Source organism: Rhinatrema bivittatum, chromosome 5 (genome assembly GCF_901001135.1).
Source record: "Rhinatrema bivittatum chromosome 5, aRhiBiv1.1, whole genome shotgun sequence".
Lineage (NCBI taxonomy): Eukaryota > Metazoa > Chordata > Amphibia > Gymnophiona > Rhinatrematidae > Rhinatrema > Rhinatrema bivittatum.
Window position 1 is genome coordinate 183,683,940 of NC_042619.1, and position 17,841 is coordinate 183,701,780.

Below are 17,841 nucleotides of genomic sequence, written 5' to 3' on the forward strand. Positions count from 1 at the left end.
AGTACTCCCAGATCTCTGACTTGAGGTGCTGTGGAGTATCCTGAGGCGTCTGGAGGGTTGCTGGATGTTGGCGGGGCAGATTTATCTGGTGCTATTATGAGGATTTCCGTTTTTTTTGGTGTTTAGAACGAGGTTGAGGCTGGTTAGAAGATCGTTGATGGATGAGAGGCATTTTTTCCAATGATCCATGGTTTTGTGTATGGTCTCTGTGATAGGTATGATAATTTGTATGTCATCTGCGTATAGGAAATGGGTGAGTTTGAGGTTAGTAAGCAGATGACAGAGTGGGAGAAGGTAGATGTTGAAGAGGGTGGGGGAGAGTGATGATCCTTGTGGTACCCCCATCTTGGCTTGGATGGGGTGAGATTCCTTATTGTTTATCTTAACTTTGTATGATCTGTTCTCTAAGAAGGATTTAAACCAGTTAAAAGCTGCTCCAGTGATGCCGATATTTGTCAGTGTTCCATAAAGAAAAATAAAGCTAGGCTAGCCAAATGTCTCAGTGGCTGCACTATGCATGGCCATACAAACTACTTAGGTTTAATTCCTAAGTCAGGTCTTCTACTCATGGGGGTCAGCCGAATCTGGGGATGCTAAATGGTATTCAAGTATTACAGATGTGTAAATAATCTGGTATTCTAAATAATCTTAGTCACTGTCATGTATTAATATATCTCATCATGGAATTAAAAGTATCACAACCTCAAATCACACAGATTAAAAGGGATTTGAGATTTTACTCCCTTCATTGAAGAGTCTGCCCTCCCATCTAGAGAGTTTATCTCATGTATTTCCTGAAGCTGAAGGATTCAGTAAACCTCTTGATTCTTAAGAAGAACCTGAAATACTTTTTAAAGTATAATCTTCTCTGCAATGAAATGAAAAATACGTGATGAGAAAAAAGAAGTGAAATGTTGCCTATCAATTTTATTTCCATCAAAACAGCCTGTGCAACTTTACTGCAGGTTATTTTCATCTTGACTCATGCATCAATTTGTTAGGAATACAGTTTATGGGTAACATAAATAATATAAAATGAACTAGCCTGCAACTATGATACGCAGGTATTGAAACATCTTTACATCATTGCACAAATTTCAGTGAGAATACAATTCATAAAACCATTTTGAAGACATAGGGCACTCATTTTCTTTCTAAGGAAGAAAGGTTTTCAAGAATATTTTACAGTTATCACTAGATGATGTGTTTATTATATGCTATATACATTATGGTTCAACATATTACATGGAACATCTCTATTAAGTTATTGCAACAAAGTTCAAATATAAAATACCTGCCATTTATATAGAGAGACTGACACAGATAATATATCAAAACATGGAAGACAAGCAGGTTAATCAACTGGGTCCATTTTTAAGGATAGGCTGATCTAGACCTTTTTTTACCTCCATGCATGAACTTGTACTTATATCTATTTTTAAGGGAATGAGAACATGAAAAATAGTAAAATCAGGAATAGATTAGCCTATTATTAAAAAATAGTAGAAGAAACTTATTATTCTAATGTCCACACATTTTTTTAGCATCAGAAATTCAAGTTGCTAACTCATACTATAAAATATTCTTTATACATCTATGTGCACAATTAAAGCTGAAATGTGATAGCAAAAGCAGTGCTTTTAATATCTACTTGGCAGCCAGTTTTCCCACTATATGACATCATCTTGGCCAGCCTTCCTTTTCCATGTTATGCCCGTTGGTCGCAGACACTTACTTACATCCTACACCGTTTTCCGGCCCTCCCCGTGTCTGCTCGCGGCACAGGCCAATCTCCACCACCACGTTCCCCATGGCTCCTCATGGCGGCCGAGGCGCTGCCGCCACCCATGTCATGCATGGGCCTTCCTAGGCACGCGCACGCGCGCCACCGGTCCTTCCTTTGAAATCTCTTCGATGAGAACCTCGGGGGCATCCCTGTGTTGTGGGGAACACTCCTTCTGGTCAGCACAGCATTCTCCGTGTTGGGCCGACCATCCACGGCCTACCACGTGGCTCAGACCACCCCCGTCCTGTCCTCAGCGGAGCTCTCCCTAGGCACACGTGTGCGGGAGGCTCCGCCTCTTTAAGGGCTCAGCGTCAGAATCTCCGGGTCAGCATCCTATGACACCAGCTCATATATATATACCACTCTGTCTCAGCTTCTCCAGGTATGCTTCTCTAGCCACCAGAGATTGGACTCATTCTCTGAGAGCCAGGAGCTCTTCGCACCAGGTGCACACATACAACTTCTCACCGGTGGGTAAAAAGTCATACATGTGACATTCGAAGAGAGGACTGGAAGGCCGCCCTCTTACTGCTGGACTGCTGCCTTCATTTTATATTTTGTAGAGTTATTAGTTAAGTTTAGGTTGCTAAGGGAGTAGGAATATGTAAATAACTGTTCTTTAAACTTATTGGTATATTTACTAATTAATCTGGTAGTGACCTGCAGTGGGATACTTAAACTCTTGATAAGGCCTGGGGCAATCCTGTGTTTTAGATAAAAGGCTGAATGATTTTAGTATAAAAGTGTTTCCTGCCTATAAGTCAAAATATGAGCTAGGGGTGGGTGGGAGAGGGGGGGAAGGGAAGAAAAGACAAACACACACCAACTCTAAGCTTTTTCCTACTTTTTGGCTTTCTTTTTATAAGACTTTTTTCACCATTTTGCTTTCTTTTTATAAGTAATAGATGAACTGTAAGCTTTTTCCTTTCTTTTGACTTTCTTTTTGTAAGACATACACACACACACATACTAAATAATATACCCCAATAGTTTACCTCTCTCCAAAACTTTTTAAGTTCTAAAATTTCCCAAAACAATGCTAACAGATTCTCTTCAGCCACTCAGTTCTCCCACTGCCTCAGCTAGCTGGGCCTATATGCAAATATGACACTGGCTGTATAGGCTTTGGATAACATTCCTAGGAAATGTAGTCCTGGATAGCACTTTGTAATTGGATACTAATGGGTGCATCAGATGCTTAAAGACCAGGTTCTTCACTATTTGCGGGGCTTGTCATCCAGGGAAATATTTTTCCTGATTTTCCTCATTACTATATTCAATGCTGCCTGCCTGTGAGATAGTGACACAGAATACCATAACATTTCCTCTATGGTAGCTTGCCACTGTGAACACATGCCAAAGGGCTTCTAGCCTGCTACTTGACTGGTGGAAGGGGCCAAAGTATCAATTTGGGAATAGGTCAACCCCTTTCTTGTCTCCTGCTTTAAGTGGTAGAAGCAGTCCACAGACCACTACTGCCACCCTTCCCTGATGCTAATGCTTCTGTAGGTGATGGGAATGAGCATGGTAATTTAATTTTTCCAATCTGACTTTCACATAATATAATATTCATGGATCTTGTGTTGTGGTAAGGTTGGCTCAACCTATAGGGAAGGTCTTGTAAGTCCTCACCAACAGCTGGTGGAGCTACACTGGCAAGAGACAGATCAGGAGCTTCAACTATACCAACCCCTTTCCCCTTAGGTTAAGCCCTTGGGTTCCTGGAGCCAGCAGGACTTAGGCAAGAGTGTCTAAGGAGATGGTGTGGGTGTAGGTCCAATATCAGGTTAGGGTCAGAGGCAGGTGGAAAACTAGAAGGGTCAATGTTCAGGCAAGAATCAGTGGTAGGCAGCAGGCAAGAATGTTCAGTGTCCAGGCAAAGGTCAGAGGCAGGCTGCAGGCAAGAATGGTCAAAGTCCAGACTAGGGCAAAATACAGAAGTCATTCTGAGGTGAGGTGGAGGAGACAAGGGGAAATACTGACATGGAAAGATGAGAAAGAAGGAAAGAGCTGGATAAAATTAAGCAGGCTGGGATAGACAGGTGAGGAAGGCTGGGCTGGAGAGACAAGGCAAGCACAGGATCAAGAACACAGAAAGAAGCAGCAACCCACACTACACACATGATACAGGCGAACTGTTGCTGAGAAAGTGAAGAATGTCTGGAAGTTCTATATAGGCCTGAGCCAATGACAGCATTGGTGGGCAACGTGTTTTTTCCCCACTTCATGTCTTGCACAGTCCAATGCGTGCATGCTTAGAGGAGTTACAGAAGCTGGTGGCAGTGGCAGCATCCTAAGCCATAAAACAAGCATTGGGCAGCATCTAGCCACAAGGGAAAGGCAGGCAGGTTGGCAGCATCTGGTGAGTGCTGCAACTTGCAGGGCTCCCCGCGAGCCATGAAATGTAGCATATAATATCAAACCGGTATACATAATAAGAAAAACCATAAAATACCAATAAATATCAAAATAAAAGTCAGCAATTTAAAAGTTATAACTATTATAATATAAACAATACAGCATAAACTAAACATTAAGGGGCGGATTTTCAGACTCCGCGAATAGGCCTACTTTTGTTTGCGCTCCAGGCGCAAACAAAAGTACGCTGGATTTTAGTAGATACGCGCGGAGCCGCGCGTATCTGCTAAAAACCTGGATCGGCGCGCGCAAGGCTATCGATTTTGTATAGCCGGCGCGCGCTGAGCCGCGCAGCCTACCCCCGTTCCCTCCAAGGCCGCTCCGAAATCGGAGCGGCCTCGGAGGGAACTTCCTTTTGCCCTCCCCTCACCTTCCCCTCCCTTCCCCTACCTAACCCACCCACCCGGCCCTGTCTAAGTCCCCCCCTTACCTTTGTCGGGGGATTTACGCCTCCCTCTGGGAGGCGTAAATCCCCGCGCGTCAGCGGGCCTCCTGCGCGCCGGGCCGCGTCCTGGGGGCGGGTCCGGAGGGCGCGGCCATGCCCCCGGGCCGCCCCAGGCCGTAACCACGCCTCCGGGTCCACCCCCGAAACGCTCCCGGCATGCCCCCTAAACGCCGCGCGGTTCGGGCCCGCCCCCCGACACGCCCCCGACACGCCCCCGACACGCCCCCTCCGAAAACCACGGGACTTACGCGAGTCCCGGGGCTCTGCGCGCGCCGGTAGGCCTATGTAAAATAGGCTTACCGGCGCGCAGGGCCCTGCTCGCCTAAATCCGCCCGGTTTTGGGCGGATTTAGGCGAGCAGGGCTCTGAAAATCCGCCCCTAAATCTTTAAAATAAAAAGTCAAGATCAGTCAGAATCCTGTTTAAAAAGCCAGGCTTTCAACAGCTTCCAAAATTTCACAACATGTTTCTCTGTTTTTAAATCCGGTGGGAATGAGTTCCAAAGTATAGGAACCTGGTTTTGAGAGGTAATTTGGTACCTTCCAAAATAATTTCTCATAAAAAAAGAATGCATAAAAGTTCAATTTCAGAAGATCTCAATGTTCATGATGGTTTTTAAGCAAAATCAAGATTTGCATTCCAGTGTACGTCAGATTGTCCAGTACTTTGCCTTGACTGATAGCCTTACTGCAGTGAACACACTTGAGCATAGCACAAGTCCTCCCTCACTTTAAATTAACTCCAGATCAGGAATGTCATTCATCATCACTTTGCCGCATCTTTGGGTGCTGATGCTGGTACTGGAGTTGAGATTGAGTATGAACCCTGAGGAAAAAGGCCACAGACATTGCTTATGCTCTCTACCTGCACTGTCTGCTCTTCCTAGGGTTTGTTCTCAACACTGTCATTATCATCTCCATCCCCTATCATCTCACTGGAGGCTAAGATCCTACTGACTAGACCTCACACATTTTCCTCAGCTACTTTTTCATTAGTTTTTGATTCAGGGAATCCCAGCCAAGATTCTTCCTAAGAATCTGCCTCCATGAATTCAGAGGAGTGCACTTCTGGCTTTGAATATTGCACTTTTGCTCCTCCTGCTGTGACCGAAGCTTGTGGCACCTCGATTAACTAAATGGGGATCCCCCTTTGTCCTGTGAGAGGGCAAAGTTGGTAATGTGTGGCAGGGAAGAGAGATGTCAGTTCTGTCCTGTGCCACCCAGTGATGTTGGATCATGATGATGCAGCCTTTGTGCAGGGAGGTGCTGTAAGGATTGTGTTCTGATAAGGATGTTGTTCTTCTTTTCTCCCTGCTGTTTTGAAGGCTTTTGATTTGCATTATTCATTGAGTTAAAGCATAATAAAGTATGCTCATGATTAGAAGTGCAGTTGTTCCCTTTTTCTCATTCTGGACCCCTTCTTTGTCTTCTCCAGTGAGTCATCACTCGAATAGCTTGACACTGAACAGGAATCTGGGTCTGATACCTGATTGGTAAGCCCTCTGCAACGGATAGGCTGACTTGGTTACTAGCTATAAATCTGACCATTTCTGAGGGGCCTGTGAGAAGTCTGTTTTCCTCACATATAGGCCTTTCATTGTCCTTATGGTTTCTTTGTGAAAATAGAGAATGGTATTCTCTATTTGTAGGTGGCCCTGCAAATAATCTGTCTTTGGGTAAAGCAAATATGCCAGGCATGTAAGCTGCCTGGAAAGCAAAGTCCATATTCTCTAAATGCAGGGTACAAAGAAAAACAAGCCAATTGTCCATTTTGTGCTTATGCCAGAGAATACATTTTGGGACTGCATACACAGTTAGTCAAGGTTCAGACCTTGTTCTTACAGAAACAGAACCAAAAAGGCTGGCAAGGTTGTGCTCTTCTTTACTTCAGTCTGTCTGTATCTAAACAAAGGTCAGTCTTCACTGCAACTAGCACTGCTTCAGTCTCCATTCTACTTCTGCCTTTCTCCTTCTGGTACTCTGTTTTTGTCAAGGTGTGTTAGAGTCTACTCACTGCAGCAGAAATCATAAAAATTCCTTTACCAATGCCAATTCTTTCTTTTAAATAGCTTTTCTTCCACTCTAACAGAGCTTCTAAACATACACTCATCTCTGCAAAATGCAGGTGTTAGGATTTGTAGGTTAGTGGGCCCTTGACCCGAGGTGAGAGGTGGTACTGCCCCAAGGGGAGGAGCCCCCATTGAGCCTCACCATCGGGAGGTGAGGTCAGAGCTATAGGTAATTCAGTCCAGCGAATAGAAGGAGAGTAGGAGGCTGGGCCATGGGAGTAATGAGCTAGAATAGATCCTCCTAGTGGTGGAGTGCTGAACAGGCCACGAGGAGTGGGGAGAGCAGACAGGGAAAGGAGAAGTGCTTGTGAGAGCAAACTCAGGGGGCGGAACCACAGAGAGTGAGTTAGCACAGGAGGAATGACGTAGGTTACCTGAGTCATGGGAAACCCAGGGGTCTCTGGCAGGGTGAGGAAACACTACCCTGAGGAGTGGGGGAGTATAGTACAGTCTCAGAGAATAGGCCTGATGCTACCCTGAGGAGCAGGGAGCAAGATGTAGTAAGCAGTAACAAGGTGCTTTCCCGAGGAGTGGGAGAGTGCCTAGCAGTCACAAGTTCACAAGCGCTGACCCGAGGAATGGGGGCGTGGCTTAGTTACAAGTGATGGCAGTGGCCCGCGGAGCGGGGTACATCAGCGCTGGTTCTCCATGAAGCAGAGTGGCATGGCAATAATCCACACAGCGGAGTACACCGAAGTGGAGGCTCACAGGCAGCATAGTTCGATAGTGGTCCGTGGAGCAGGGTACACAGAAGTAGAGACTCACGGGTAGAGTAGTTCAGCAGTGGTCTGCAGTACGGGGTACACCGAAGTAGAGGCTCACGAGCAGAGTAGTGGCCTGAGGAGCGGGGGAAGGTAGACAGCATTTGAGGCACAGGGCCCTCCAAGGAGTGGATAGCCAGAGACAGGAGCAAGGCCCCTGAGGAGTGGGTACCCGAGAATGTCTCATGCCATGGGAAGCAGGAACCAGGAACCGACGTCCGAAGTGAGAGCAGCAGGATGCAGCAAGGAGGGAACTTGTTGCCAAGTCTATTAGAGCCAGGCCCCGATGGTTCTTAAGAGTCCAGGACTAGTGATGTCATCAAGGGGAGTTGCCTCTGAGGTTCCCATCCTGTTGTCCTTAAAGGAGGGCCATGGAGTATGTGCGCGCGCCTAGGGAGGCCTGGGAGAGATATGGTGGTCAGCGGCATCCTCACCGCCCTGAGGAGTCCTGAGATGGAGCCATCAGGATCAGAGGCAGCTAGCCACAGCCGCGAGTCTTCCTAGAGGATAGAGAGAAGTGAAGCATGAAGTGAGTAATAACAGTCGCAGGCGTCTGCGACTGATGGTCATAACAGTGCCCCCTCTCTTAGGGCCCCCCCCCCCACCCCCGGGGGTTTGGATTTTCTAGGATGCATGGCATGAAACTGCTGGATTAGATCCTTGTCAATGATGTTGGCTGCAGGCTCCCAGCTGTTTTCTTCAGGCCGAAAGCCCTCCCACGAGACAAGATACTCCCACCTCTTTCCACACTTCCTAACGTCCAAGACATCTTGCACCTGATAGGTAAAGTCCGCTTCTGATGACAGAGGTTGGGGTTCAGGTGGCATCTTAGAAAAATCGGACAGTATCAGAGGCTTGAGTAGTGAAATATGGAAGGCGTTATGGATTTTAAGAGATGCAGGCAGTTGCAGGCTATAGGTAACTGGGCCCAGCCGGTGGAGCACAGGAAAAGGTCCAATATATCTGGGTGCGAAATTGGCCAATGACAATTTTAGACAAATAAAACAAGTGCTGAGCCACACTTTGTATCCTTTGCTAAACTGTGGAGCTTCTCGGTGGTGGGCATCATAAAACATTTTGGATCTTTGGACGGCTTGCTGAAGGAGTTGTTTGGTATGGTCCCAAAGTTGATGCAACTCCTGCACGATAGCCTGCGCGGCTGGTGATGGTACGGACAGCGAGAGCGGGAGAAGAGGCGGTGGCTGACATCTCTAGACCATCTGAAAGGGTGATGATCTGGTGGAAGCGGTCTGATGGGAATTTAGAGCAAACTCGGCTCATGGCAGGAGGTCAGACCAATCATTCTGCTGGGAATTTACATAAGCTCGAAGGAACTGCTTTAACATCCAGTTTGTTCTTTCTGTCTGACCATTTGCTTGAGGATGATAAGCCAATGTGAGGTCTAAGGTGATGTCAAACTTTTTGCAGAGGGATTTCTAAAACCGGGTGGTGAATTGCACTCCTTGATCAGAGAGAATATGTCTTGGAAGTCTGTGAAGGCGGAATATGTGGCGGATAAACAGATTCGCTTATTCCAGGGCCGAAGGAAGACCTGCTAATGCCACAAAATGAGCCATCTTCGAAAATGGTGACCCAGATGGTGACCCAGATGGTCATGTTGCAACTTGAAGGAGGGAGGTCCACAATGAAATCTGTGACTATATGTGTCCATGGCTCACTGAGGGTGGGAAGCAGTTGCTTGAGACCCCAAGGATGACCCGCCGGGGGCTTATGATGAGAGTATGTGGGGCAAGAGACATAATCTTGTGTGTCCTTCTTCATGGTGGGCCACCAATAGAACCGTTGGAGGGTAGAAAAGGTTCTAGACTGTCCCAGGTGGCCTACAGTTAGGAGTCGTGAGCGCAGCGGGGTAATTTTCGTCAAAGTTGTCGGGGAACTACCATTGTCCCGGGCGGCAATGTGAATGTGGCAGAAAGGAGGACCTTGGCTGGATCAATGATGTGCTGTGGAAGGTTGGGTACATCTTCAGCGATGAAAGACTGAGAGAGTGCATCGGCATGAGCATTTTTACTGGCAGGCTGGTAACATAACAAAAAAATTAAATCGAGTGAAAAAAAGGGCCCAACGGGCCTGTCGATGATTGAGGCGTTGTGCATGGTGCAAATACTCAAGTTTCTAGTGGTATACTGTAATCTGATTCTCAGCCCCCTCGAGCCAGGGGTGCCACTCCTTGAAAGCCAGTTTAATTGGTAACAGATTCTTATCCCCGATTGCATAATTACTTTCTGCTGGAGAGAAGCGTTTAGAAAAAAATGAACAAGGGTATAAGGTATGGTTGGCTGAATACTGGCTGAGTACTGCTCCTACGCCGACATCCGAAGCATCAACCTCAAGACGAAGGGTTGTCGGGGGTCTGGATGGCACAAGCATGGTTCCAACAGGAAGGCGGCTTTAAGGTCCTGGAAGGCAGTCATGGCCTCGGGCCACCACTGAGATGGATTGGCATCCTTACAAGTCATGGCCGTGAGCGGGGAGGTTAGCTTAGAATAGTGATGAATAAATGATCTGTAATAATTAGTGAAGCTGAGGAATCTCTGCAAGGCCTTGAGGCCTGTGGGTTGAGGCCAATCGCGGATACTTTTGGATTTTTGGGGATCTATCTGGAAGCCTTGGCTAGTGACCACATAGCCCAGAAATGGGACTGACTCCTGTTCAAAAGAGCACTCTTCTAGCTTGGCATACAAGCGGTTGTCCCGCAAACGCTGAAGAATACTACAGACATCCTGACAATGGCTCTGAAGATCTTGGGAAAAAAACAAGATGTCATCTAGGTAGACAACAACACATCGGTAGAGCATATCTCTAAAGACCTCATTCATAATATTCTGAAAAACCGCTGGAGAATTACAGAGGCCGAACAGCATTACCAGGTATTTGAAGTGTCCGTCATGTGTATTAAATGCAGTTTTCCATTCATCGCCCTGTGAATTTGGACCAAGTTGTAAGCTCCTCTAAGGTCTAATTTGGTAAAGATCTTGGCCCCCTGAAGTCTGTTAAAGAGTTCTGAAATTAACGGAAATGGGTAGCGGTCCTTTAGAGTGATCTCATTTAGACAACGGTAGTCAATGCACAGTTGGAGGGAGACGTCCTTCTTCCCCATGAAGAAAAAGCCCGCTCCAGCAGGGGACTTGGAGGGCCGGATGAACCCCTGGGCTAAATCTTCTCGTATATATTCCGACATAGCTTGTGTTTCGGTCAAGGACAATGGGAAGATCCTACCCCAAGGAGGTTCAGAGTCGGGCAGCAAATTTATTGCACAGTTGAAATAGCGGTGTGGGGGTAGGATGTCCGCAGCTTTCTTGGAAAAGACATCTGTATATGAGGAGTACTGTGGTGGAAGGCCCAGAAGAGAAGCAGAAGTGGTTAGACATGGTATCAGTGATACGGCCTCCAAGCATTTGTTGTGGCAAGAGTCACCCCATTGAGATAGTTGTAATGTGACCCAATCAAACTGTGGGGTGTGCAACTTTAACCATGGCAGAACCATGAGGTGGATAGCTTTATCCAGAACGAGGAAGGATATGGTCTCGACATGAAGAGAGCCGGTACAGAGCTGAATGGGGACTGTGAAGTGCATAACTTCGCCTGAAAGAGGTTCGCCATGAATAGGGGACAATAATAAGGGTACTGGGGAATGGATGGTGTAGATTCATAGATGTTCCACAAGTTGTCTCAGGATGAAGTTCCCACCGGCCCCAGAGTCCACCAAAGCCAGTGTATGAAATTCTTGGGCTTCAAGCTTTATGGAAACTGGCAGGGTTAATGGAGGTGAAGGTGAAGTCAGGCCTAGATCAGTCATCCGGCAGAACCTAGGCCTGGATGTTTCCCGGACAAACGGGACATGAGGCTATAGCATGTCCGGGTTGACCACAAAACAAACAGAGCCCGGATTGTTGGTGACAGCATTCTTCTTTCGGTGAAAGCCTACTTCAACCCATCTGCATTGGTTATTCCGCTTCTTTACTCAGGGTGATGTTAGGCTTGGGAGAAGGCATATGCTGAATTCGGGGTGCACACAGTGCCATCCTTTTGGACATTCTAGTCTCTTGAGAATGTTCTTGAAGGCAGCAATTGATACGACTGGCGAGGTCAATCAGAGAATCCAGGGATTCCGGAGGTTCCCGGGCTGCTAGTTCATCTTTAATATGCAGACTTAGGCCTTCATGGAATAGAGCATGCAGACAGTCTGAATTCCAATGAAGTTCAGATGATAGGGTCCTGAACTCAATGACATAATCGGTCAAAGACCTGGCGCTTTGTTGGAGATGGAGAAGAGAAGATCAGGATATGATTTTCCGACCTGGATTTTAAAAAATGGAGCGAAATAGGGTGAGGAAGCCAGACAGATCACAAAGAACTGGGTCAGCTCACTCCCAGAGAGGTAACGCCCAGGCCAAGGCCTTACCATCCAAGAGTGACAGGATATACGTTGTTTTGGTGATCATATCTAGAAAATATGCGGGTTGTAGGCAAAAGTGCATATTACAATGATTCAGAAAACCCCTGCATATAAGAGGGTCTCCTGAGAAACGTGGGGGTGCCGGCAAGGGCACCGTAGGCCGGAGGAGCGGCTTGTGAGGAGCAGGATTAGGTTTGGCAGACGTCGAGGCAGAGTCCAACCGGGTACTCAGGTTATTGATGGCTGCAGCCAGAGTTTCTAAGAACTTTTGTTGTTCAGAAATTTGTTGCGCCAGGCCAGGGATGGCCTGGAGAGCCGAGACCTCTGCCGGGTCCATGGACTTGGCAATCTGTTAGGATTCGTAGGTTAGTGGGACCTTGGCTCAAGGTGAGAGGTTGAACCGCCCATGGGGAGGAGCCCCATTGAGCCTCACCATCGGGACGCAAGGTCAGAGCTATAGGTAACTCAGTGCAGTGAGTAGAAGGAGAGTAGGAGGCCAGGCCGTGGGAGTAAGGAGCCAGAATAGATCCTCCTAGTGGTGGAGTGCTGAACTGGCCCCGAGGAATGGGGATTGCAGACAGGGAAAGGAAAAGTGCTTGTGAGAGCAACCCTGGGGGCGGAGCCACAGAGAGAGTCAGCACAGGAGGAATAATGTAGGTTACCTGAGGTATGGAAAGCCCAGGGGTCTCTGGCAGGGTGAGGGAACACTACCCCAAGGAGCGGGGGAGTGTAGTACAGTCTCGTAGAATAGGCAGGATGCTACCAAGAGGAGTGGGGAGCAAGATGTAGTAAGCAGTAACAAGGCGCTGTCCCAAGTAGCGGGAGAGCGCCGAGCATTCACAAGTTCACAAGTGCTGACCCGAGGAATGGGGGGCGTGGCTTAGTCACAAGCGATAGCAGTGGCCCGCGGAGCAGAGTACATCAGCGCTGGGTATCCACGAAGCAGAGTGGCACAGCAATGGTCCACAGAGCGGGGTACACCAAAGTGGAGACTCACGAGCAGAGTAGTTCCTCAGGCTACCCCCGAGGAATGGTGGAAGGTAGACAGCATCCGAGGCACAGGGCCCTCCAAGGAGCAGATAGCCAGAGACAGGAGCAAGGCCCCCGAGGAGTGGGTACCCGAGAGTGTCTCATGCCATGGGAAGTAGGAACCAGGAACCATCGTCCGAAGTGAGAACAGCAGGATTCAGCAAGGAGTGAACTCGTTGCCAAATCGATTAGAGCCAGGCCACGATGGTGCTTAAGAGTCCAGGACTAGTGATGTCATCAAGGGGAGATGCCTCTGAGGTTCCCACCCTGGTGTCCTTAAAGGAGGGCCATGGAGTGTGCGCACGTGCCTAGGGAGGTCCGGGAGAGACATGGCGGTCAGCGGCGTCCTCACCACCCTGAGGAGTCCTGAGATGGATCCATGAGGGTCAGAGGCAGCTAGCCACAGCCGCGAGACTTCCTAGAGGAGAGAGGGTAGTGAGGCACGAAGTGAGTAATAGCGTTCGCAGCCATCTGCAACCGACGGTCTTAACAGCAGGAGAGCAAATAGAATTTCTTGCACATGCTCAGACCTTTCACTGGGAGGACATCTGTGTCACTTGACCAGAATGCCACTATAGGCTATTAAAAAAGATGCTTTATGGTGATTTGTCCTTCATCCAATCTCCTCACCAACATATTCCACCTTGGTTCCCAGGAGATTGCCATGTCACACAGGCAAGAGTTGGCAGTTTTAGCTACCAGTTAGTCCCTGCCAGCACCTGCTGTTTACTCTAGACTTGTTTAACCCTGTTTTAGGGTAGCCTTAAGCTACCAAAATGGTCATAAAAGTATTTGTACTTCTTGAGGCTGGATCTTACCACAATAGCTCTCACATACATCTCTTTCCCCAGAACCTGAACTCTTTATTGGTGGGGGAAGGAAGTCCTTCTTCAGGATCTACAGTGACAAGTTGACCTTGATTTCTTCTCTGGGAGAAATTTGACTTTTATTACTATGGATGCTGTAAGATACCAATGAAATACAGAGAACATGGATTTTGATTGTTCAAAAGAAATGGTTTACTGATGATGAATCAGATGAATTAATGGAACAATTCAAAAACAGTTATTAACACCACAGCAGTTCTCCCCTGCTTACAGTCCTTCCTCTATCTGTGCAAGGGTCTCTTTCTACCAGGAAAGGGGAAAGACTTGCTTTCTAGGGCTTGGACAAATAAGGTTCCCAAGTGGGCAAGGTATCCTTGTGAGGGCAGGAAAACCCCCTCCCTGCTGGAAAAACTTGGTAACACAGTCTAGGCACAGACAGTCCCAAATTACCTCTCTCCCCAGGAATGGAAACTTCAAGTGGGGGTCCTCAATAGGTCTCGGTTTGGTCTTATAGTTCTTGCTCTCTCTAGAATCCTTTGATGGTAAGGATCGACACAGGAGCAAACCGGTCTCACATATTCTTCTTAGGGCAATAATGTGGCAGCAAAACTCTTCCTCTCTGTTCTTCTAACAAAAAGGTATTTTCCTGAAAAAGGATTTCAAAACATCAGAAGCATCTAGCATCAGATCACCACCATAGTGTCCTCAAAGGAGATTGCAGAGATAGGCATGTCATCCTTATCCTGGAGCCCAGCAAAAGTATTCCCTGTGATCTCTCTCCAGGTGACATCTAAGGGACTCAAAAGTCTTCTGAGAAAGAAAAATCTCAAAAACACAAAATAACCATGGAAACAAAACCCAGCTAGCCAGTTAGTAGACTGGATGGGAAGATCTCTGTCCTTTCTCAGGTACACCAGGCAAGATTTACATGAATCCACCAAGCAGTCCCAAAATCCAACAAAGGACAAAGCTCCTGTACTTTCTCCTAACTACACAACTCAAAAAACACTGCCTATTGAGATTTCAGGAATGAGCTGCTTTTATTACCTGAGCAAGGGGACAGCCATCTCAGCTCCCTGAGCGGCTGCATGGATGGTCTCTTAATCCTGTCCTGTCTATCCCTAGCTAAAGGAGTTAAACTAAGGCCATTATTGGTAATGAACTCCTGAATGGGCCATAAACTTGAATGGGAAACATAAACACATGAAATGGAATTTTTGTTAAATTTGGGGGAACCTTGCATTCATTCTTGTGTGTGTGGGGGGGGGGGGGGACAAGTCAAACAAAAATGGTCTCGTTTGTTGAATTACACCTATTTGTTTCAAATGAATGCACATCCCAAAGAAGATATTAAACAACATCTCCGAGTGTTTGGAAATTTGATGGTTGAATGCCAGTAACCCTACTGGCACGTGAAAGTGGTCACTTGATATATAATGTTGCTCAAGTTATTTTCCAGAGTAGTTAGCTTGACCTTATGGGATAATAACTAGGCACACTGCAAGGCATTTTCTAGTGTGATAATATTGGGGTAATGAAGATCATGAGGCAACAGGAAATATTGAAAGACTTTTGACATTGCTTTGAGTTTTGGTAATGTCTTGTTTGTGCATGGATGAAACAAGGCCTTGATGTGTGGAATGGGATAACTGAGTCACTTGTTTTAACTGATTTCTTTACAAGAAATTAGCACCACTTGCTGACCAAAGCAGGGCTCAGTTCCCAGTGATATCTGGTGGTTGGGTCTTGGGGTGGGACACAGCTGTTAAAGGGGGTCCCTACTATGGAATACATAGAAGGTATACACCCAGGGTTTAACATCAGTAAGGTAATTCATGAAATGGAAATATGAGGGGTAGTTACTGAAGGATGAGCATGTAATAACAAGCAATTTTGAAAAGTCAACAAAAGTGGTAATTTCAGGCATTACATTGGGATCAATGGCACAAGTGTTAATGGCCATTTAATACCTGTATTATTTATCATAAGTTTTTAATGCAGGCTAAAAGTGCTGTTAACATTAATAAATTAGCTTCATTTGTGTTAACACAAAGTCTATATTAATGAAGCAATGAAGTGCAAAAGTATTCAAAACCGTCCATTACCTCTCAGTTCAATGAACAATTGTGCATGTTAAAGAGAGCTAAATGCAATAAAAGAATTAATATAAAAAAATCTCAGAAAGGTGTAACTAAGTTTTTCATTTCTGTCTGTATTGTTTTATTTATTTAGACACATTTTTTATTTCTTGATTTCCAGGAAGGAAACAATGCAAAGTGATATATTCAGTTTATACATTTTTGTAGAAGATAATGCACATAATTTTTCATGCATTCTTTACCATCTGTGGTAAAATGCAAGCCTCATTTATATACCTCATTAATATTGTACATTATAACAAAAAAACAAAAACCACTTCATTTAAGCACATTAACAGGTCTAGCATTCTTTCTAAGTAATTTGAGCAAACATACGCCATAAAGGACTTGATTCACTAAATTTTCTTCTCATAGACACTTAAGAAATTATACAGTAAAACTTGTGCTAGTAAAAATGCAGAGGATAACTTAAAACGTGTGAATGTGCCTAGAGATGCAGTTATATGGACACATGCGTATGCACAAGTATTTTATATTGTGTTCATAAATGCGCACACATGATATAAAATATGCATAAATATAACCATCATGTTCATGTATCAAAAAATATAGAGCATGTATTTTAAACAAAGTTGCATAAGTTTTTACATAGGTGGATAAGTAAGATGGATAGATAGCCAGTGTTTAAAGACATAGCTGGCTATCTTACTTATCTGGCTATATAGTGCTTTATAAGATTTATCTGGATAAGTGGAAGACATCTCTTATGCATGTATATTTGTGCTCCTAATTTATTCAATTACACAAGGACATTTAAACATAATTTAACTTAACACTTGGATTTTTATTCATGTAAATTATCAAATTTAAAAAAATGCAAGCATGAAGGAAAAATCTAACAGTACGAATGCACATTAGTTTCAAATGAATTAGGGAAACTAACCAAATTGGGTCAATTCATTTCTTTTGGGGGGGCCATGAAACTAAATAAGAGGGGCCTCCAAATTAAACTAATCCTATTTGTTTCATTCGTTTGAAACAAAAAAAGGTTGCCTGTTTGGCCCAAGCTTAGGGCCAAGGCCTGAAGCAGGGGCCATGGCCTATGCCTAAGTGTGATGTCAGTACTTCGGCCTAGGCCTAGGCAGGAGGTCAGGGTCTTGCCTAGCCATAGGCCATGGCTCAACACAGTCAATTAACTGCCATACATTGGAATGGTGTCCTCCACAAAGGAGGATGTGCAAGAGTTAATTTACTCTGGTGTGTCCCTAGCAGATGGTGTCATTTCAAGAAGAAATCAAAAAGAAAGAAAATTGAAGAGAGAAGACTACAAGGCCTGGTAGCCAACCTCTGGGCCTGGGCCTGAACCTGCCCTAGAATCTTGTCCCAGCCTCTGGGTCAGGCCCCAAAATTGGCCTGGGCTTGGGCCAAGGCACAGGCTTTGGAACTTGGCCACTGGGCCAGGCCCTGGCATTGGGCTGGGGCCTGGATTCTTGTCTAGGTTGAAGCCTAAGCAATGGGACCCTATCTCTGGACCAGGACTAGGGATTGGGTCTGGGCTAGGTCAAAATGAAGTAGTTGATACCCAGCCGAGGCAAAGACTGAGGTCTTAGCATTCGTCCATGGCCAAGTTATTGGGACCAGGCATCCAAGCCTCCATTTTGTGTAGGGCCTAGGCAGAGGTCACGGTGACTTATCACAGCCTAGGCTTACATAGAGCCAAGGCTTAGGCCTAGGCCTTGCCAGAGCAGTGGATTCCCCACGAACTGGGAAAGTGTTACCCTGAGAGAATTCTGGCCTAGTATTTTTTGTTGTGTCCATTGGTGCCCGACGCCCTCTCTCTGCCCTCCTTACTTCTCTGGTGCCTCCCTCTCCGTCTGCAGGAAGACTGGCTACTGTGGCGTTCTTCTGCCACTTGTCCTCGGGTGTTCCTGGCCCAGCTCGACGCTGAAATCGCCATGTTTCCTGGAGGCCTAGGGGTGCATGTGCGGT